General features: G+C 41.8%; 1 protein-coding gene across 2 annotated transcripts in view; it reads right to left on the reverse strand.

Annotated features, from left to right (window-relative positions):
- trim33 (tripartite motif containing 33) overlaps positions 1-20,302 on the reverse strand; it is a 199,205-nt gene that overhangs the window by 177,247 nt on the left and 1,656 nt on the right. The gene's annotated exons all lie outside the window — the stretch shown is intronic.

Here is a 20,302-nt window from a genome sequence, read left to right on the forward strand (position 1 = left end):
TGTTGATCTGACAACTTAAGTCCATAAAGATCAAAAGTAAGTTTATTACCAAAGTACATAGCTGTCACCATTTACAACCGAGATTTTCTTGCAGGGATATTCAATAAATCCATAATAAAATAATGAGCATAATAGAATCAATGAAAGGTCGCAGCAACTTGGCCATTCAATCTGTGTGCAAAAGATAAAATGCAAATACAAAAGAAATAATAATAAACAATAAATATCAAGAACATGAGATGAATAGTCCTTGAAAGCAAGTCCATTGATTGTGGGAACATTTCAGTAAAGGGGCAAATGAAGTTGAGTGAAGTTATCTTTGGTTCAAGAGTTTGATTGTTAAGGGGTAATAACTGTTCCTAAACCTGATTATATGTAGGTCCTTGAGGCTCCTGTAACTCCTTTCTGATGGCAGCAGCAAGAGAGGATGACTTCTGTGGTGGGAGGCCCTGATGATAGATGCTGCATTGATGCAAGAATACCTTGTGCAGATGTGTTCAATGGTAGGGAATACTTTACCCAGGCTGTGTCCACTACTTTTTGTAAGATTTCCTATTCAAGGGCATTGGTCTTTCCATACCAGGCTGTGATAAAGTCAAGTCAATAAACTGTCCACTACACATCTATACAGGTTTGTCAAAGTTTTAAATGTCATGCCAGATTTTCGCAAACTCCAAAGTAAAGGTACTGCTGAGCTTTCTTTGTAATTGCACTTATGTGCTGGGCCCAGGACAGGTCTTCTGAAATCATAACGCCTAGGAATTTAAAGTTGCTGACCCTCTGATTAGAACTGGCTCAAGGACCTCTGGTTTTCTTCTCCTGAAGTCAATAATCAACTTGTTGGTCTTATTGAGATTGAGTAAGAGGTTATTGTTATGGCACCACTCAGCCAGATTTTCAATCTCCCTCCTATATGCTGATTCATCATCACCTTTGATTCAGCCTATGACAGCCCATATATGTACCTGGGGGGGGGGGGGGGGGGAAGAGGGGGATCCCAATGCAGGTTCATTACAGTAGCATAGGGTTGGAATTCCCACCACTGCCTGCAAGGAGTGTGCACATTCTCCCTGTGACTGCATGGGTTTCCTCCAAGTCCTCTGATTTCCTCCCACAGTTCCAAGACATACTAGATGGTAGGTTAATTTGTCATTACAAACTGTCCCATGATTAGGCTAGGATTAAATCAGCAAATTGCTGGGTGGTGTGTCTGCAAGGGCCTATTCTGCACTGTAACTCAATAAGTAAGTTTTCAAAATGCTTATTAGCTCACTAACAGGAATCTTTGTTAAATTTTACATAACCTCCATCCACTTCTCAGTACAAAATTTGCTGCATAAACTTTAAAATGTACATTGCATGAATTGTGGGACAAGTGAATGGAAACCTTACAGGGAGCAATCTATTAAAAATTCAAGGTAACTGTTTATTCCACCAGAACAGTTTATAGACTAGGATCAATAAACTTAAATCACTATTAGAAAACAAAACAAATACTCCAATTTTAATTACCGTAGATGTCGGATTATAAGCCGTTACTTTTTTCCCACATTTTGAACAGCTTTGAACACTGCGGCCTTTACTACGGTGCGGCTAATGCATGGTTTTTTTTCATGCCGCCAAAAACATTTTGCCTCGTAACAGTAGACCAATAAAATTGATGAGTAGTTCACAGAGGTCCAATGAAATTGTACGATAAATCAAGCGCACTTTCACAATTAAATTATTGTAAATCAGTCATTTGTACTCACCCTCATCAACATGGAAAACACTCGAAGAAAAGCATTGTGCTGCCTTTATGGCAGTTATTTAGTTTATAATATTTTCGCTTAGTAATTCATTTTCTAGTTAAAGTTAGAAGTGTTTTAACTATATTTGTTTTCTGTACTACATCCCGGGATGCTATGACGTCACACCCGGTTTCGCCGCGTCTTGTGGGAAATACCGGTTTGTGATAAACGGGAAGGTGGGGGGGAGCACATTAGCCGAGCACATTACCCGAGCGAAAATGCTGCTTTTAAGTTAAAGGCGATCAATAACTTTTCCTGGTAGGCTGCAGTATATATATTTTTTACCAGTCGTTAGGAGATATTGGAATGTTGTTCAGTAAAAAAGTATATGCAACGTAATTTGTGTGTTACCGATACGTATGTATATTTAAAAGTAGCCGCGTTACAGGCACGGTTCGAAAAAAAGCATTTGCAATATGTATTTGTTTATGTTACCATATGGATTTAATTAAAAGTTAAAAAATCCTCACGTGTAATATCTTTCTGTGTAAATATCTCATATTACAACGTGGGACACCTGCAGCCGAAAATCCGGTGCGGCCTAAAATCCGGTGCGGCTTGTACAAGTACAAAATTGATTTTCTTTCTAAAATTAGAGCCAGCGGCTTTTAATCAGGTGCGCTCTGTAGTGCGAAATCTACAGTAAATAGCAGCTGTTAGTCTGATCAAGAACTTAATGGACAGACTAAAAGTCAGAACAAAACAGGCAACCACAAACATGAATTTCAATGAATAGTAACTACACTCCTTGGTTGTTGTATTTACTTTGCAAAGGACAGACCTCTCCAAAATTAAATTCTGCAAGCAAAGCTTTCAATAATACCTCTGTTTTATGGAACAGACTAATTGATTTCACGACAATGATATGGTTTGCCCTAAGAGCACAAATTAAAAGTTTTTAGGCATGCTTTAGGATTTAGAAAAATCTCATAAATGCACAAAGTCACTTAAATTCTTTCAATACAACAAAACTGATCACTCAGCACATTTGGGATTTTTATCATGCCAAATTGGTAGATATCTGGATGTCATTAATACTGCAAAAGACTTAGTTCATATTAAAATGGCACACATTCCTATAACAAGTTTACCAGCAAACAAGGTAAGCTTGAAAAGAATTCACAGAAACCAGGGCCCAGCAGAGTGGGAAAGGAGCTTGGCAAACATGTGGTGCAGACATTGGGATTTCTGAACATTTGCAATTTTACCGCAATAAATCATTGCTATAGAGCTAAGAATCAGTTTTCTATTGACTTTGTTGTAATTACAGATGTGGACGATATTCAACATACATCAACAAAGCAGCTATAGACTCCGCAGCCAATTATAGCCCTTCTAACACAAACACTTTTCATAGCAATGCTTCAACATATTTTATAGAAAGTATCAATGGATTCTGCAAATGAGCACAAAGCCATCATCTGAGAACACTACTTGGCTTATAAGGGTCCTTTGCTGTGAATAACAGAACAACCAGTTAACGCATTTACAGAATTCTACATTTCATACAGCAGTACAAGACCAACTCAAAATATGGCAAACATTCTTTCTGCTGCCACCAGCCTCAAGCCACCTACCCATCCTTCAAGTTCTAACAAGTATATTGCGCAGAACAAGCAATAACAGGGGTGGAAGCAAGTGGTGACAGCATCACATTTCCAAAGCCAATCCAAGTTGAAAAGTTCATTGCGTTGGTGCTAGATAAAATCATTGTAAAGACTTGATGAATAATGACCCTGATTTCATGTCACTGGCCTGCAATCACTCACTTTCTTACAAATACTATCTAGGAGCCCCATCCTGCTTACTTGAAGCACTCCCTCTCCTCCAGCTGAGTAACAGCAGGGAGTGACAAGCAATGGACAAATAAACTCCTCCAAGAGAACTCATGTATTATTTAACCTCTCGCAAAGCCCTGCAACCAACCAGCTTCGGTAACCATCTAAACAGTCAGGATTTTTAAAACCTCCCAAATTACTACACATCTTAATTTAAAAAATTAAATCAGACAAATAACAATTACAATCCAATGTTGTATTTTCTCTGTAGATCACTGCTGAATCAAGAACCTGCATCAGGTTAATCTAAAATTGCATTCCTCCAGCATGATTAACGCTATGCAGGAGGCCTAACACAGCCACATTGCAAAGCACTAGAAATTCTGAGCAGGACATCAATATTTCACAGGAAAATTCAGAGTTCTGCATGTCAATGCCTAGTTACATTTTATTTGTAATACAACCTCCACTGTCTTACAAGATACAAAAGCAATAACCTCACTATATACATCCTGTCAAAGGCATTCAATTTTCCTGGTGCCATTGGAAGGGGAACGTAAGTTGTAGGACTTATGAGACACAGCTGCCATGTGTGGTGCTTGGCTTAATGCCTGAAACATTAACATAATTGTTGATAGGAAATATACCTAGTGTAGTAAAGATTAATGCAATTTTCTAAATGTTTAATCAATGCTCTTACATTAAATTTACCTTTAATATTATGCCTACTCAAAACCAGAATATTTAGAAACTACTTTAATCACCAATTTTAATGCAATAACCACCACGAACCAGTTTGAAGTATTTTACCAAATTAATCCTGATGTTGTTTCAGCACAGTCCTGCTTTGTGCCTCATGAAAATATTCATCACTAGCTCAAACTGAAGCTTCATAACATTTGTGTCCGGAAGCTGATTTGCGTCAATTATCCCAGCAGAGAGCCTATTGCAAACTGCTAGAAGAACAGTGCAACAAGCAGCAACAGTGGAGACAAACAGGGTCAACATTTTGGGTTGATGTACTGCACAGGACAGAGTAGGCAGTTTAAAGGTGAGAGGGCAAGGAAGTAGCTGGGATGCAGTAGATGAAGCCAAATAAAGACTGACGGGCAAATGGAGCCAGGTTTTGGGACAGAATGGTGAAGTTACTGAAAGAGTGGGGAAGGTGGTAAGTGGAGATAACAGGGCTGTAGAAAACATGTTAAGGCAGGAAGGCAGTGCAACCAAAGGAAAGATGGTGAAAGATAGAATGGGGCAGGGAAAAAGAGGTCAGAGAATCACGTAGGTTTGAGTGATTAGCAGATGGAACTAGTCGGGGGAGGGGAGGGAAAGGAGGACCTGCATGAATCAAATAAGAGCAATGGTATGCAGATTACCAGAGAGTAAATAATAATATGAACAATAAATCACCTAGTTTCAAGCACAGTCAGCCCTCCTTATCCGCGGGTTCAACCAACCATGGATCAGGAAAGCCTGGAAGTTCTCTCTCCAGCACTCGTTTGAGCATGTACAGACTCAAACGAGTCTGTACATGTTTTTTCTTGTAGTTATTCCCTAAACAATACAGTATACCAACTATTTACATCACATTTACATTGTAATAGGTATTATAAGTAATCTAGAGATGATTTAAAAGTACAGGCAGTCCCCAGGTTATGAAGGGGTTCCGTTCCCGAGTCTGTCTTTAAAACGGATTTGAAGTCGGAACAGGTATATCCAGCATTATTTAGCGTCAGTTAGTCAAACGTTTGTCTTAGTATATAGTATATATTTTACCTTTCTATGCATATAAAACACTTAAGAAACGTATGTATTTTAATAATCAAACCACTGCATTGCTTAGTAATAACTGAGCTTTCATCAGGGCAGGACCTTTCATATTATCCGTTAAAATTTTTCTGATTGTTGACCAACTGTAGCCTAACGCTTTTCCAATTGCTGATGGCATTTCACCTCTTTCCAATCTCTTTATTACTTCCACTTTATTTTCAATCGTGAACAGAAACACTGCAGATTCAGAGCTGCGCCGAGTCCTAATGACCACCACACTGAGACAGGTTAAATAAGGGACTTGAGCATCCACGTTTTTTGTATCCACGGGGGGTCCCAGAACCAATTCCACGCGAATAAGGAGGGCTGACTGTACAGTAATCCACATCCCAGACTTTCCCTCTTCTGACATGCCTCCTCTTTTACAACCGTCAACCCTACCCACCCCTGCCCCTGGTTACCCTGTTCTTTTACCTCTCCCACGTGGTTCCATCTCCTTACACAACCAGTAGGTCCCCTATCACCCTCCTGATGCTCACAGTTGTACAGTACCCTACCATCTTCCAGTCTCAGATTCCACGATGATACAGCTTTTTCCCTGTCTCCACTTATCAAACTCTGTTGCTGTCTCCGTTTGCCCAGCAACCCCTCTTTACCTGGACCAAAGTACTGTTTGCAGTTACACATTATCAATTTAAAATTAAATTCTATTAATAAGATAGCAACTACAAATATTACAGAAACTTGTACCTCAATGTAACTATTTTCTCATCAGTTACTCACAATTCCAAGTTGGATTTCCTACACCAGGGGTCACCAACCTTTATTGCATCGCGGACTAGTTTAGTATTCTTGTGGACCAGCCGACGGGGGGGGGGGGGGGAGGGTTTAATCACGACCAGAATATAGGTGATAAGTCAACTTTAAGTTACTTATAACTGGCTAATACACTCAATTTTGTTTCTAAAAGGGTTTATCTAACAAATTTAATATTAAACACAGTGCTTATTTTCCCTCGCATGAATATAGTGATAAGTCAATTATAACTCACTTATAAATAAGTAGCATCATAACATTTTAAGTAATGTTTGGATCTTAAACACAGCGCATTATTTTCCTCGTATGAACATATAAAATCATTGCAACACACCAGTGAGAGGACAAGGTAAGGGCTGGAGGTCCCTGTACCGGGGCCGCGGCAGTCGCAGTCTGGAGAGAGCAACCAACCAATCGAGGAGTGCGACAAGACGCGCGTGTAATATTAAGTTAGCATCTCATAGGCTGCTTGTGACCCTGGCGATTTTTTTAAAAAGGGTCATAGCAGCTATGAGCTTGCGAAAAAGAGTATAGACACACAAATGCTTTCCCATAAGCTGAGCTGGTGACAGCATCCTTGGTATGCGATCTGTGCTTAACTTCAGTTTTGCTTAGGGTAACTTGTATTATTGTATTACAGTTGAACAAAGGGAACTATGGAGCTATGAGGGAGGAGCTGGTCAAAGTTCAAACGGAACAATACCCTAGCAGGGAAGACAGTGGTACAACAATGGCAGGTATTTCTGGGAATAATGCAGAAGGTGCAGGATCGGTTCATTCCAAAGAGGAAGAAAGATCCCAAGGGGAGTAAGGGGCGGTCGTGGCTGACGAGGAAAGTAAAAGGCAGTATAAAAATAAAAGAGTATAACAAAGCAAAGATGAGCGGGAAGCCGGAGGACTGGGAAGCTTTTAAAGAGCAACAGAAGATAACAAAAAAGGCAATACGCCAAGAAAAAATGAGGTACGAAGATAAACTAGCCAAGAATATAAAGGAGGATAGTAAAAGCTTCTTTAGGTATGTGAATAGCAAAAAAACAGTTGGGCCATTGAAGACAGAAATGAGTGAATTTATTATGGGGAACAAGGAAATGGCAGATGAGTTGAACAGGTACTTTAAATCCGTCTTCTCTAGGGAAGACACAAACAATCTCCCAGATGTAATAATGGCCAAAGGAACTAGGGTAAAGGATGAACTAAAGGAAATTTATATTAGGCAAGAAACGGTGTTGGATAGATTGTTGAGTCTGAAGGCTGATAAGTCCCCGGGACCTGATGGGCTGCATCCCAGGGTACTTAAAAGAGGTGGCTCTAGAAATCGTAATCATTTAATGGTAATGATTTTCCAGTGTTCTATAGATTCAGGAACAGTTCCTGCTGATTGGAGGGTGGCTAATGTTGTCCCACTTTTCAAGAAAGGAGGGAGAGAGAAAGCAGGGAATTATAGACCGGTTAGCCTGACGTCAGTGGTGGGAAAGATGCTGGAGTCAATTATAAAGGAGGAAATTACGACACATTTGGATAGCAGTAGAAGGATCAGTCCGAGTCAGCATGGAGTTGTGAAGGGAAAATCATGCTTGACTAATCTTCTGGAGTTTTTTGAGGATGTAACTATGAAAATGGACAAGGGAGAGCCAGTGGATGTAGTGTACCTGGACCACTACTGAAAGCTTTTGATAAAGTCCCACATAGGAGATTAGTGGGCAAAATTAGGGCACATGGTATTGGGGGCAGAGTACTGACATGGATTGAAAATTGGATGGCTGACAGGAAACAAAGAGTAGCGATTAACGGGTCCCTTTCGAAATGGCAGGCTGTGACAAGTTGGGTATTGCAAGATTTGGTGCTGGGACCGCAGCTGTTTACAATATACATTAATGATTTAGATGAAGGGTTTAAAAGTAACATTAGCAAATTTGCCAATGACACAAAGCTGGGTGGCAGTGTGAAATGTCAGGAGGATGTTATGAGAATGCAGGGTGACTTGGACAGGTTGGGTGAGTGGGCAAATGTATGGCAGATGCAGTTTAATGTGGTTAAATGTGAGGTTATCCACTTTGGTGGCAAGAACAGGAAGGCAGATTACTATCTAAATGGAGTCAAGTTAGGAAAAGGGGAAGTACAACGAGATCTAGGTGTTCTTGTACATCAGTCAATGAAAGCAAGCATGGAGGTACAGCAGGCAGTGAAGAAAGCTAATGGCATGTTGGCCTTTATAACAAGAGGAATTGAGTATACGAGTAAAGAGGTCCTTCTGCAGCTGTACAGGGCCCTGGTGAGACCCCACCTGGAGTACTGTGTGCAGTTTTGGTCTCCAAATTTGAGGAAGGACATTCTTGCTATTGAGGGAGTGCAGCGTAGGTTCACAAGGTTAATTCCTGAAATGGCGGGACTGTCGTATGTTGAAAGATTGGAGCGACTGGGCTTGTATACACTGGAATTTAGAAGGATGAGAGGAGATTTGATTGAAACATATAAGATTATTAAAGGATTGGACACGCTGGAGGCAGGAAGCATGTTCCCTCTGATGGGCGAGTCCAGAACTAGAAGCCATAGTTTAAGAATAAGGGGTAGGCCATTTAGAACAGAGATGCGGAAAAACTTTTTCACCCAGAGTGGTGGATATGTGGAATGCCCTGCCCCGGAAGGCAGTGGAGGCCAAGTCTCTGGATGCATTCAAGAGAGAGTTAGATACAGCTCTTATAGATAGCGGGGTCAAGGGATATGGGGAGAGGGCAGGAACAATATGGGGTACTGATTGTGTATGATCAGCCATGATGACAGTGAATGGCGGTGCTGGCTAGAAGGACCGATAGGCGTACTCCTGCACCTACTGTCTATTGCTGTGAGAAACATACTGTGCCTTCTATTCCTCATGGCACCTGCAAGATGAGCATAAAAAAGCAGCTATTTCCAAGGGCAGGAGGCTTTGGATGGTAAGCCTGTGCCTGTCTGCATCCATACATAGTAGCAATTAAAATTGTTATACAAACAATTCATGACTGATAAAGTTAACAATACTCATCCGTACAGAAACTGGGGGGGGGGCGGGGGGACCCACATGTATCTGTGTACGTGACTGCATGATATAAAAAGAACTGTATTTGCTTCAGGAGACAGAGACCCTCGAAGCAGCCTCCGAGGGTTCTCTCAAGTAACTTACTAATAAAGAGTTAAAGTTACTTTCACTGTAGTACGTGGTGTCTTTGCATCAGGTAGATCGAAAGAAGTTTACAACACTTGTAGGTAGGATCTATCGGCCAATAAAAGTTTGGCTCGAGGGATGACTTTCAGTAGATTGCAGCGAGGTAGCTGCTCTGCTACTTACGAAACCCTGAACTCGAATTAAGTCATCTGCGAATATTTTAGCACCGGGTTCCCCACGAACATTCAATGTGCTGAACTGGTTTAGAGGCGACGCCCATCTGTCCACGCTCCAGGCCAGTAGCGATAGCACCTCTCACAGGCCGCACAAGGCGGTCAGTTACTCAAGACCAACCAGTGATCCCTGGCACTAGGGTATCACTGCATTTAGGCGACTGATGACCTCGCGTGGGTAATGACTTCGTGTGCGTAACGACCTCGCATGCGTTCAAGTTTAACAGTGGGCGTGACAGGGAATGAGGAAAGGTGCAGCTGACTCATATCGTTTCCTCGCGGCCCAGTAGCACATGCTTGGGGACCACTGTCCTACACAGCAATCTTCGTTGAAAAACAAAGTTAAACTGGTTACAAACTACCAGGTGAATATTTTTCAAAGGCATCAATTCTCCTTCCAAAGAAATTGTTGACAAAATTACCATTGTGCTCAAAGCAATAAAAATCACACCAGATCTAAACAGCATAATGTAATTCGATAACTTGATGCCCATTTAGTTTTCCCATGAATAAACGATTCCATCAAATCTTCACTTAAAACTGAAAATAATGTCATAATACACAATTCTTACCTACAGCACTGTCAAAGGATAAATATTAAATGAATCTTCTATACCCATTTCTGCATTATCGCAAATGGTCCTGCAATATTCTTTGGGATGATTATATACATCACAAAGTACATTGCAGTACATTGTATATACACACACAATTCTATAAGGACCCCTACAAGTTCGTGAAAAGCATTTTCACAAAGCTGAAGAATGGGATTCTGAAGATGTCAAAGGAAGAGTTAGAAGATCAGCTTAAGTTGACATACAGGTTTCCCCCGCTATCCGAAGGTAGAGCGTTCCTATGAAACGGTTCGTAAGCCGGAATGTCATAAAGTGAATAAGCAATTATCATTTATTTATATGGGAAAAATTTGTGAACATTCCCAGACCCAAAAAATAACCTATAAAATCATGCCAAATAACACATAAAACCTAAAATAACAGTAACATAGTAAAAGAATGATATGATAAAAACACAGCCTATATAAAAGTATAAATACTTTTCTGCAATCAGTGCAGCACTGTCTAGCGTAGCTTATAATCTCGCCACGTAGCATATAATCTCACTACATAGCGGAAGCAGTCTCTCCAGTAACCTTTAAGCTATGAAGCTGCCAAATCAGACCAAATAACACAAAAATACACAGCCTATATAAAGTAGAAATAATCTATGTACAGTGTAGTTTCACTTACCGGAATCAGGAAGACAGCGAGCACACTGATGATGGTGTGTTAGGCCGAGTTGGAGGTTGTGGTGCTCAGCAATTTTTTTCCAATAAATTGCATTTTTGTCACAGTTAAACACTTGCTTATACAAATAACCACCTTCTGTAATTATTTTCTTCAGTTCTGCTGGGAAATTTTTGGCAGCTTCAGTATCAGCCGAAGCACTCTCTGCAGTAAACTTTAAGCTATGAAGCTGCCCGCCTCAGAAACCGATCAAACCACCCATGAGCACCTTTAAATTCCACTTTCACACCACTTTCATCACCATTGTCCATTGCTTTCTGTTTCAGCTTATTAAAAAGACTGACTGATTTCTCCTTAAGTATAACAACGGAACACCACACTTTGTACACCCGTCAATCCACTCAAGCAACAGACTTTCTATTTTATCCATTATTGGATGCCGACTAAGAGAGACCACTTTGCTACAAGCAGAACCAAAAGTAATATCGGCAGCTTTAAAGATTCTTTGTCTCTGCATGTAGATAGTACAAATGGTTCAACGCACAATGTCCTTACTTCATTCACCACAATCGAAACGCTTAATTACGTCTATTTTTACACCAAGTGTAACACCCTTACAAGCTCTTTTAGGCTTTTCCGATACCTTAGAACTCATCTTGCTAACGGATGCACAAAAATCGACATAAAGCACAGATGCTCACAGGCACTTGTTTAAGCAATGGCGGCTAGAATGCAGTTCCCGGGGAAGAGCGTGGCTGCTCGGGGCACACGCTGCCTTTTTTCGTAACAGTTAAATCACCTTCTGTTAACGAAAACAGGTAACTAACGTAGGTCTTTCGTAACAGCGAAGTGTCGTAAAGCGAACATTCGGAAAACGGAGGCCACCTGTACTCAGACAGCCTGAGAGCCGAACATACCTTAATACCTTCAGATATACCACCCATCCACCCTCCACATCAGCAGTTTGACATCAGTCATAATAAAAGTAGTAAAGCGGGCGAGGACTGCTTCAGTGCCAGAGCCAAATGGAGTTCTGTACAAACTCAACAAAAATGCACCAAGAGTCCTGAAACTCTTATGGAAACAGGTGAAGGTGGTCTGGAAGTATAAGCTTATTTTTAAAGCAAGTCGGCGAACAGGAGAAATTCTAATTCCTAAAGTAAAAGATTCCTCAGAAATTGGACAGTTTCTGCAAATAAATCTAAATATTTTTCAGTGTTGTAGCACAACAGCTATCTACTCACTTGGAGAAAAACAATTTCATCAACACACGTGCAGAAGGCAGGGATACCGGTTTCTTCTGGCCGCTTGAAACACACAAGTATAATTTGGCATCAAATACAAACTGCTAAAAGGGAAAGAAGAGACCTCCATGTCTTGTTCTTGGACCTAGCCAATGCCTTTGGGTTGGTCTCAAATAACCTCCTTCATTTGAATTCTTCTGTGTATCAGAATGTGTTACAGCCCTGGTCAAAGCCTACTTTTGAGATCTCCATTTCTCATTGATAACCGCAGAGTACAACACAGCCTGGTGGCCTGTGGAGATAGGCATAATGGCAGTTGCACCATCTTTCCACTGGCCTTTACCATGGCAATGCAAGTATGATTAGAGCTTCTAAATGGGTAGTAGGAGGAGAACGACTGAAGTCAGGACTATGCCTACCACCAATCGGACATTTACAAATGATTTAACCATCCTGGCAACTACCATCCCGTGGAACAAACAGTGCTTGAAATGCTCCATTCAAACATCAAATGGGCCCAAATGATAATTAAAACAAAGTAGTCTAGGAGCATTTCTATGGTCAAGGGAAGGCTGGTCAACTACAAGTCCCATGTGGATGAAAAAGTAATTCCCACAGTGTCAAAAATGCCAGTTAAAAGCTTGAGGTGTTGGTACGATGTAAACCTCAGTAATACAAATCAAATGAAATTACTGAGAGAAGAAACCAAAGGGCTTAAAGCCATCGATAAGACCTTACTGGCAGAAAACCTCAAGCTCTGGTGTCTTCAGTTTAGACTGCTTCCTCGTGTGTTGTGGCCACTGACTCTGTATCAAATCCCCATCACTCCTGTTGAAAAGCTGGAGAGAACAAGTTAGCTCCTTCATTAAGTAGATGGGCCTACCAAGATCGCCAAATAACATCTACCCGTATAGCAAAGGAGCTCTGGAGTTCCCTGTCACAGGAGTTCCAAGTATGCCAAGGTGAGGCTTGAGATGACTCTTTCTGAATCTCGTGACAGTGTTGTCCAGGATACTGCACCCAGGACCCTAACAGGGACAAAGTGATATCCAGCAGTCAGTAAAACAAGCAAAATCAGCACTCAGATTTGCAGACATGGTGAGCCAGGTGCAATCTGCAAGAGGAGGTCTTGGTACAGGCTCAAATAAGCCCATTTGGCAAAAGGTGACAACACAAAAGCAAAGGCGAGCTATGGTGGTGGAGGAAATACAGCAAAAGGAGCAGGTGAGGCATGCAAAAGCAGTGTCTCAGGAAAAACAGGGACAGTGGAAAAGGTGGGAAAACATTGAGAAAAGAAAAGTCAGCCGGAAATACTTATGGGAAAAGGAAGAAAGAAAGATTAGATTCCTTATAAGAGCAGTTTATGATGTTCTTCCAACTCCCAAAAATCTGAACCAGTGGCTCAGTGAAGACCCAGCTTGTCCATTCTGTCAAAGAAGGGTGAACCTCAAGTATATCCTCTCATCTTGCAGAGTAAGCCTCACTCAAGGAAGATATACATGGAGGCACAACCAGGTCCTCAGATGTTTGAAATCCACTGTGGAGAAGCAAAGGCTGAATAACAACTCCAGGCCCCATATGTCTGGAAGAACCATCATCCCCTTTGTCCAGCAAGGACAGACAGTGCCACCACAGTGACACGGTTGGTGTCAAGCATACTGGAGTCTGCTCATGACTGGAACATGGCTGTCTACCTTGACAAAATGCTAATATTTTCCCCGGAGATAGCCATTAGCAGCCTCAGACCAGACTTGGTCAGGTGGTCCAGCAGTCTGAACACTGTAGTAGTCTCAGAGATTATAACCCTGGGAAGATGTAATCTGCAAGGCGTACGAGTGGAAGCATTAAGTTACGCTGAGCTGGCCGCAGATGCTAAGCACCGTGGATGGAAGGTGCCGATTTTCCCAGTATAGGTTGGCCACAGAGAATTTGTGGCTACTTCCATGATTAGATTGCTGAAGGGACTGAGAGTCCGAGGCCAAAGACAGTGGTAAGCTACAAAAGAACTCGGGGCAGCCAAGCAGAACAGCCACTAGTTGATGTAGTGGGCTTAAATTGATGAAGCATCTAAGAAGGAGGGTGCCCACCTGATAACCCCTGGAAGCATCTGCCACCCACCAAGTCCCAACTCAAGATCTCTATGCTATGACCCGAGTTAGGCTCTGCTTATCAACGGATTGAAACATCCAGTCATATGAGCTTGAATAAATATATACACAAAATTACCTTTTTTTCCCCCCAATCAAAGTTAAATCACAATGCAAATATTTGGAAAACTCCATAAAGCTATTATTCACTTTCCCTGACGAAGGGTCTCAGCCCGAAACATTGACAGTGCTTCTCCTTATAGATGCTGCCTGACCTGCTGTGTTCCACCAGCATTTTGTGTGTGTTGTTGTTATTCACTTTCCCTTCCACTCTTACCCTATTACCTTGTCTCAATGTCCCAACATCCTCTGCCTCAATTATCAGTTAGGTGATATTCAGTATTCCTTACAGAATTGAAAACACAACATGCAACTAATGACTTGTATGCTGACAGTTTCAGTAACAATTTCCTATAATAGGGCCCAAATGTCATTCATCAGTTTGAGAACAGTTGGCTAAGTATTGTACATCGATTTGATCTCCTTCCCCTTTTGTTTGATAGATGAACTGTAGTCGTAACTTACAAAAATGCACAGAACTTGATTAAGATGTGCAAAATATACCTAAATAGCCATATAACCATTACAGCACGGAAACAGGCCATCTCAGCCCTTCTAGTACGTGCCGAACGCTTACTCTCACTTAGTCCCACCGACCTGCAGTCAGCCCATAACCCTCCACCCCTTTCCTGTCCATATACCGTAGATGTCGGATTATAAGCCGCTACTTTTTTCCCATGCTTTGAACAGCATTGAACATAGCGGCTTATAATAAGGTGCGGCTAATAGAAGGTTTTTTCCCATGCCGCCAAAACATTTTGCCTCGTAACAGTAGACCAATAAAATTGATGAGTAGTTCACAGAGGTCCAATGAAATTGTACGATAAATCAAGCGCACTTCACAAATTATTGTAAATCAGCCATTTGTACTCACCCTCATCAACATGGAAAACACTCGAAGAAAAGCATATGATGCAGCTTTTAAGTTAAAGGCAATCAATCTGGCGGTTGAACAAGGAAATCGAGCTGCTGCGCGTAATCTTGGCATACATGAATCGATGGTGAGACGGTGGAGATTTAATTTGGGACTGCCGCTTCAGGTCAGGAATGGCTCACGTGATATTAGACAGCAGTACAAGGGAGGGAGGGAGCAAAACTGAGGATTCCGCTGCACCGAAACTGCTAGCGATTCAGTAAACAAAAAAACAGTAAAACTCGTGTGTGAATGGTATCGGGCCAATAAGGACACAAGTGTCCGATGTTACCAAATACCGGTAGGTATAACAAAGTTTAGCCTTACCAAATATGTGTAGCGAGGGTTTGGTTTGGGGGAAAAAGGAGTATAAATAAGAGCAGAATGTAAGGGGAAGGCAAAACGCGTTCTGCAATAAAGCCACGCTGCACTGTAATCCGGTGTTGGTTGTCTCTCTTCCAAAACGAACACAGGGCAGAATTTGAAGCCCAACACGTGTAATATCTTTCTGTGTAAATATCTCATATTACAAGCGGCCGGAAATCCGGTCCGCCGGAAATCCGGTCCGCCGGAAATCCGGTCCGCCGGAAATCCGGTGCGCCGGAAATCCGGTCCGCCGGAAATCCAGTGCGCCGGAAATCCGGTCCGCCGGAAATTCGGTGCGGCCTAAAATCCGATGCGGCCTGTACAATTAAAAAATTGATTTTATTTCTAAAATTAGAGCCAGCGGCTTTTAATCAGGTGCGCTCTGTAGTCCGGAATCTACGGTACCTATCCAATTTTACTTTAAATGACAATATCGAACCTGCCTCTACCACTTCTACTGGAAGCTCGTTCCACACAGCTACCACTCTCTGAGTAAAGAAATTCCCCCTCGTGTTGCCCCTAAACTTTTGCCCCCAACTCTCAACTCATGTCCTCTTGTTTGAATCTCCCCTACTATCAATGGAAAAAGCCTATCCACATCAACTCGATCAATCCCCCTCATAATTTTAAATACCTCTATCAAGTTCCCCCTCAACCTTCTACACTCCAAAGAATAAAGGCCTAACTTGTTCAACGTTTCCCTGTAACTTAGGTGCTGAAATCCAGGTAACATTCTAGTAAATTTTCTCTGTACTCTCTCTATTTTGTTGACATCTTTCCTATAATTCGGTGACCAGAACTATACACAATGCTCCAAATTTGGCCTCACCAATGCCTTGTAAAATTTTAACATTACATCCTAACTCCTATACTCAATGCTCTGATTTATAAAGGCTAGCATACCAAAAGCATTCTTCACCACCCTATCCACATGAGATTCCACCTTCAGGGAACTATGTACCATTATTCCTAGATCACTCTGTTCTACTGCATTCTTCAATGCCCTACCATTTACCATGTATGTCCTATTTGGATTATTCCTACTAAAATGTAGCACCTCACACTTATCAGTAAACTCCATCTGCCATTGTTCAGCCCACTCTTCTAACTGGCCTAAATCTCTCTGCAAGCTTTGAAAACCTACTTCATTATCCACAACGCAGATCCTACCTTAGTATCATCTGCATACTTACTAATCCAATTTACCACCCCATCATGCAGATCATTAATGTATATGACAAACAACATTGGACCCAGTACAGATCCCTGGGGCACACCACTAGTCACCGGCCTCCAACCTGACAAACAGTTATCCACCATACTCTCTGGCATCTCCCATCCAGCCACTGTTGAATCCATTTTACTACTATACTACTAAATCCACCTATATAACCCCACAGTGAGAATTTTGTGGTACCCATTGTGTCAGAAACAGTTACGAATATTTCTTTTCCTCTGCCAGACCAGTTTCTGTCAGTTCCAATACTCAAATCATAAGAAATTTAGTTCTCAGCTAATAAAGCATTCCACTTACAATTTTCTACTTCATAATCACTATTGGGTATTGCAGCCTTTTCAAACTTTGAAATATATCATTCCCAAATCAAATTCTCCCTCCTTTATTAATCATACTTTTAGGCAGAACTGTTGTTGAGAAAATACTATGTCAAACATTATGCTGATGGAATAAAGTATGGTTATGCACTTTTGTAGAAGGAATAAACAGACTATTTTCAAAATGGGAAGAAGCTTCAGAAATTGGATATGCAAAGGGACTTGGGAGTCCCAGTGCAAGATTCCCTAAAGATTAACTTGCAGGCTGAGTCGGTAGTAAGGAAGGCAAATACAATGTTAGCATTCATTTCTAGATGACTAGAATACAAAAGCAAGGATGTAATGCTGAGGCTTTATAAGGAATTGGTCAGACTGTATTTAGAGAATAGAAAGCAGTCTCAGGCCCCACACCCAAGAAAGGATATGCTGACATTAGAGTGTGTCCAGAGAAGGTTATAATTGCAAGAGATTCTGCAGATTGTGCAAATCCAGATTAACATTCAAAATTCTGGAGAAACTCGCGTCAAGCAGCATCTATGGAGAGGAATAAAAGAGCTGATGTTTCAGGCCGAGACCCTTCATCTGGTGAGTACTGATGAAGGTTTTCGGCCCGAAATATTAGCTCTTTATTCCTCTCCAGATGCTGCCTGACTGCTGACTGAGCTCCTCTAGAATTTTGTAAATGTTATTCCAGAAAAGGCTTACGAGATTGATTAGGGAATGAAATGATTAACATAAGAGGAGCATTAGATGGCACTGAGCCCATATTTATTGGAGTCTAGAAGAATGAGGGGAGAACTCATTGAAACCTACCACATAATAAAAGGCCTAGTAAGTGTAGACATGGAATGGATGTTTCCAATAGTGGGAGTCTAGGACCAGCGGACAGACCCTCAAAAGAAGCACATCCCTTTAGAATAGCCATGAGAAGTTATTTCTTTAGACAGTGAGTGGTGAATCTGTGGAATTTATTGCTACAGTTGTAGAGGCCAAGGCCTTGTGTATATTTAAAGCAGAGGTTGATGGGTTCTTGATTAATAAGGGGGGTCAAAAGTATCAGTGAGAAGGCAGGAGAATGGAGTTGGGGGGGGGGATAATAAATCAGCCATAATTTAATGGTAAAGCAAACTTAATGGGCCAAATGGCACTCCTGTCTCATGGAATGACATGTGATTCATGGGGGGGCAAACGGGGCAGGGGGGAAAAAGAGGAAGGGGGAGTTGGAAAAAATTAGAATGCAATGAGTGACCCCACAATTCAGCCATTAAAGAAATTCACTTGGCTTCATAACAGGAATCAAATGCCAGTTACTTGTTTTCTTTCCAATTACCAAGCTACACAGTCTAAATGCTTCTCAAACCTACTAGAGTAAGTCTGCAAATGCTGGAAATCCAAGCAGCACACACAAAATGCTGGAGGAACCAAGCAGGCCAGGTAGCATCTATGGAAAAAAGTACAATTATTGTTTCAGGCTGAGACCCTTCATCAGAACTGGAGAAAAAAGATGAAAAAACAGGGAATTATAGCCTGACGTCAGTGGTGGGAAAGATGCTGGAGTCAATTATAAAAGAGGAAATTACGACACATTTGGATAGCAGTAGAAGGATCAGTCCGAGTCAGCATGGAGTTGTGAAGGGAAAATCATGCTTGACTAATCTTCTGGAGTTTTGAGGATGTAACTATGAAAATGGACAAGGGAGAGCCAGTGGATCTAGTGTACCTGGACCACTACTGAAAGCTTTTGATAAAGTCTCACATAGGAGATTAGTGGGCAAAATTAGGGCACATGGTATTGGGGGCAGAGTACTGACATGGATTGAAAATTGGCTGGCTGACAGGAAACAAAGTAGCGATTAACGGGTCCCTTTCGAAATGGCAGGCTGTGACAAGTTGGGTATTGCAAGATTTGGTGCTGGGACCGCAGCTGTTTACAATATACATTAATGATTTAGATGAAGGGTTTAAAAGTAACATTAGCAAATTTGCCAATGACACAAAGCTGGGTGGCAGTGTGAAATGTCAGGAGGATGTTATGAGAATGCAGGGTGACTTGGACAGGTTGGGTGAGTGGGCAAATGTATGGCAGATGCAGTTTAATGTGGTTAAATGTGAGGTTATCCACTTTGGTGGCAAGAACAGGAAGGCAGATTACTATCTAAATGGAGTCAAGTTAGGAAAAGGGGAAGTACAACGAGATCTAGGTGTTCTTGTACATCAGTCAATGAAAGCAAGCATGGAGGTACAGCAGGCAGTGAAGAAAGCTAATGGCATGTTGGCCTTTATAACAAGAGGAATTGAGTATACGAGTAAAGAGGTCCTTCTGCAGCTGTACAGGGCCCTGGTGAGACCCCACCTGGAGTACTGTGTGCAGTTTTGGTCTCCAAATTTGAGGAAGGACATTCTTGCTATTGAGGGAGTGCAGCGTAGGTTCACAAGGTTAATGCCCGGAATGGCAGGACTGTCATATGTTGAAAGATTGGAGCGACTGGGCTTGTATACACTGGAATTTAGAAGGATGAGAGGAGATTTGATTGAAACGTATAAGATTATTAAAGGATTGGACACGCTGGAGGCAGGAAGCATGTTCCCTCTGATGGGTGAGTCCAGAACTAGAAGCCACAGTTTAAGAATAAGGGGTAGGCCATTTAGAACAGAGATGCGGAAAAACCTTTTCACCCAGAGTGGTGGATTTGTGGAATGCCCTGCCCCGGAAGGCAGTGGAGGCCAAGTCTCAGGATGCATTCAAGAGAGAGTTAGATAGAGCTCTTATAGATAGCAGGGTCAAGGGATATAGGGAGAGGGCAGGAATGGGGTACTGATTGTGTATGATCAGCCATGATCACAGTGAATGGCTGTGCTGGCTAGAAGGCCCAAATAGCCTACCCCTGCACCTACTGTCTATTGTCTATTAAGTCAGATTAAGAAGAGGGGGAGGAGAAGAACTACTAGATGGTAGGTGATAGTTGAAACCCAGGAGAGGGTGAACTAAAAAGCTGGGAAGTCGACTGGTGGAAGAGATAACGGCTGGAGAAGGGGGAAATCTGATAGGAGAACACATAATGTCATGGAAGAAAGGGAAGGGTGAGAAAGGGAAATGGGAATGCGGAATGGAGGGGGTGGGCATTACAGGAAGTCATAATGCCAGCTTATAAAAAAAGAAACTAGCAGCATATGCACCAATTAAAATGCAGTTTTGGAAAAAGCACGTTTCTTTTTCTTGGAGGGGGGAGAGAAACGCATTGACA

The sequence above is a fragment of the Hemitrygon akajei genome, chromosome 8, assembly GCF_048418815.1.
Source record: "Hemitrygon akajei chromosome 8, sHemAka1.3, whole genome shotgun sequence".
In the NCBI taxonomy this organism is placed as follows: domain Eukaryota; kingdom Metazoa; phylum Chordata; class Chondrichthyes; order Myliobatiformes; family Dasyatidae; genus Hemitrygon; species Hemitrygon akajei.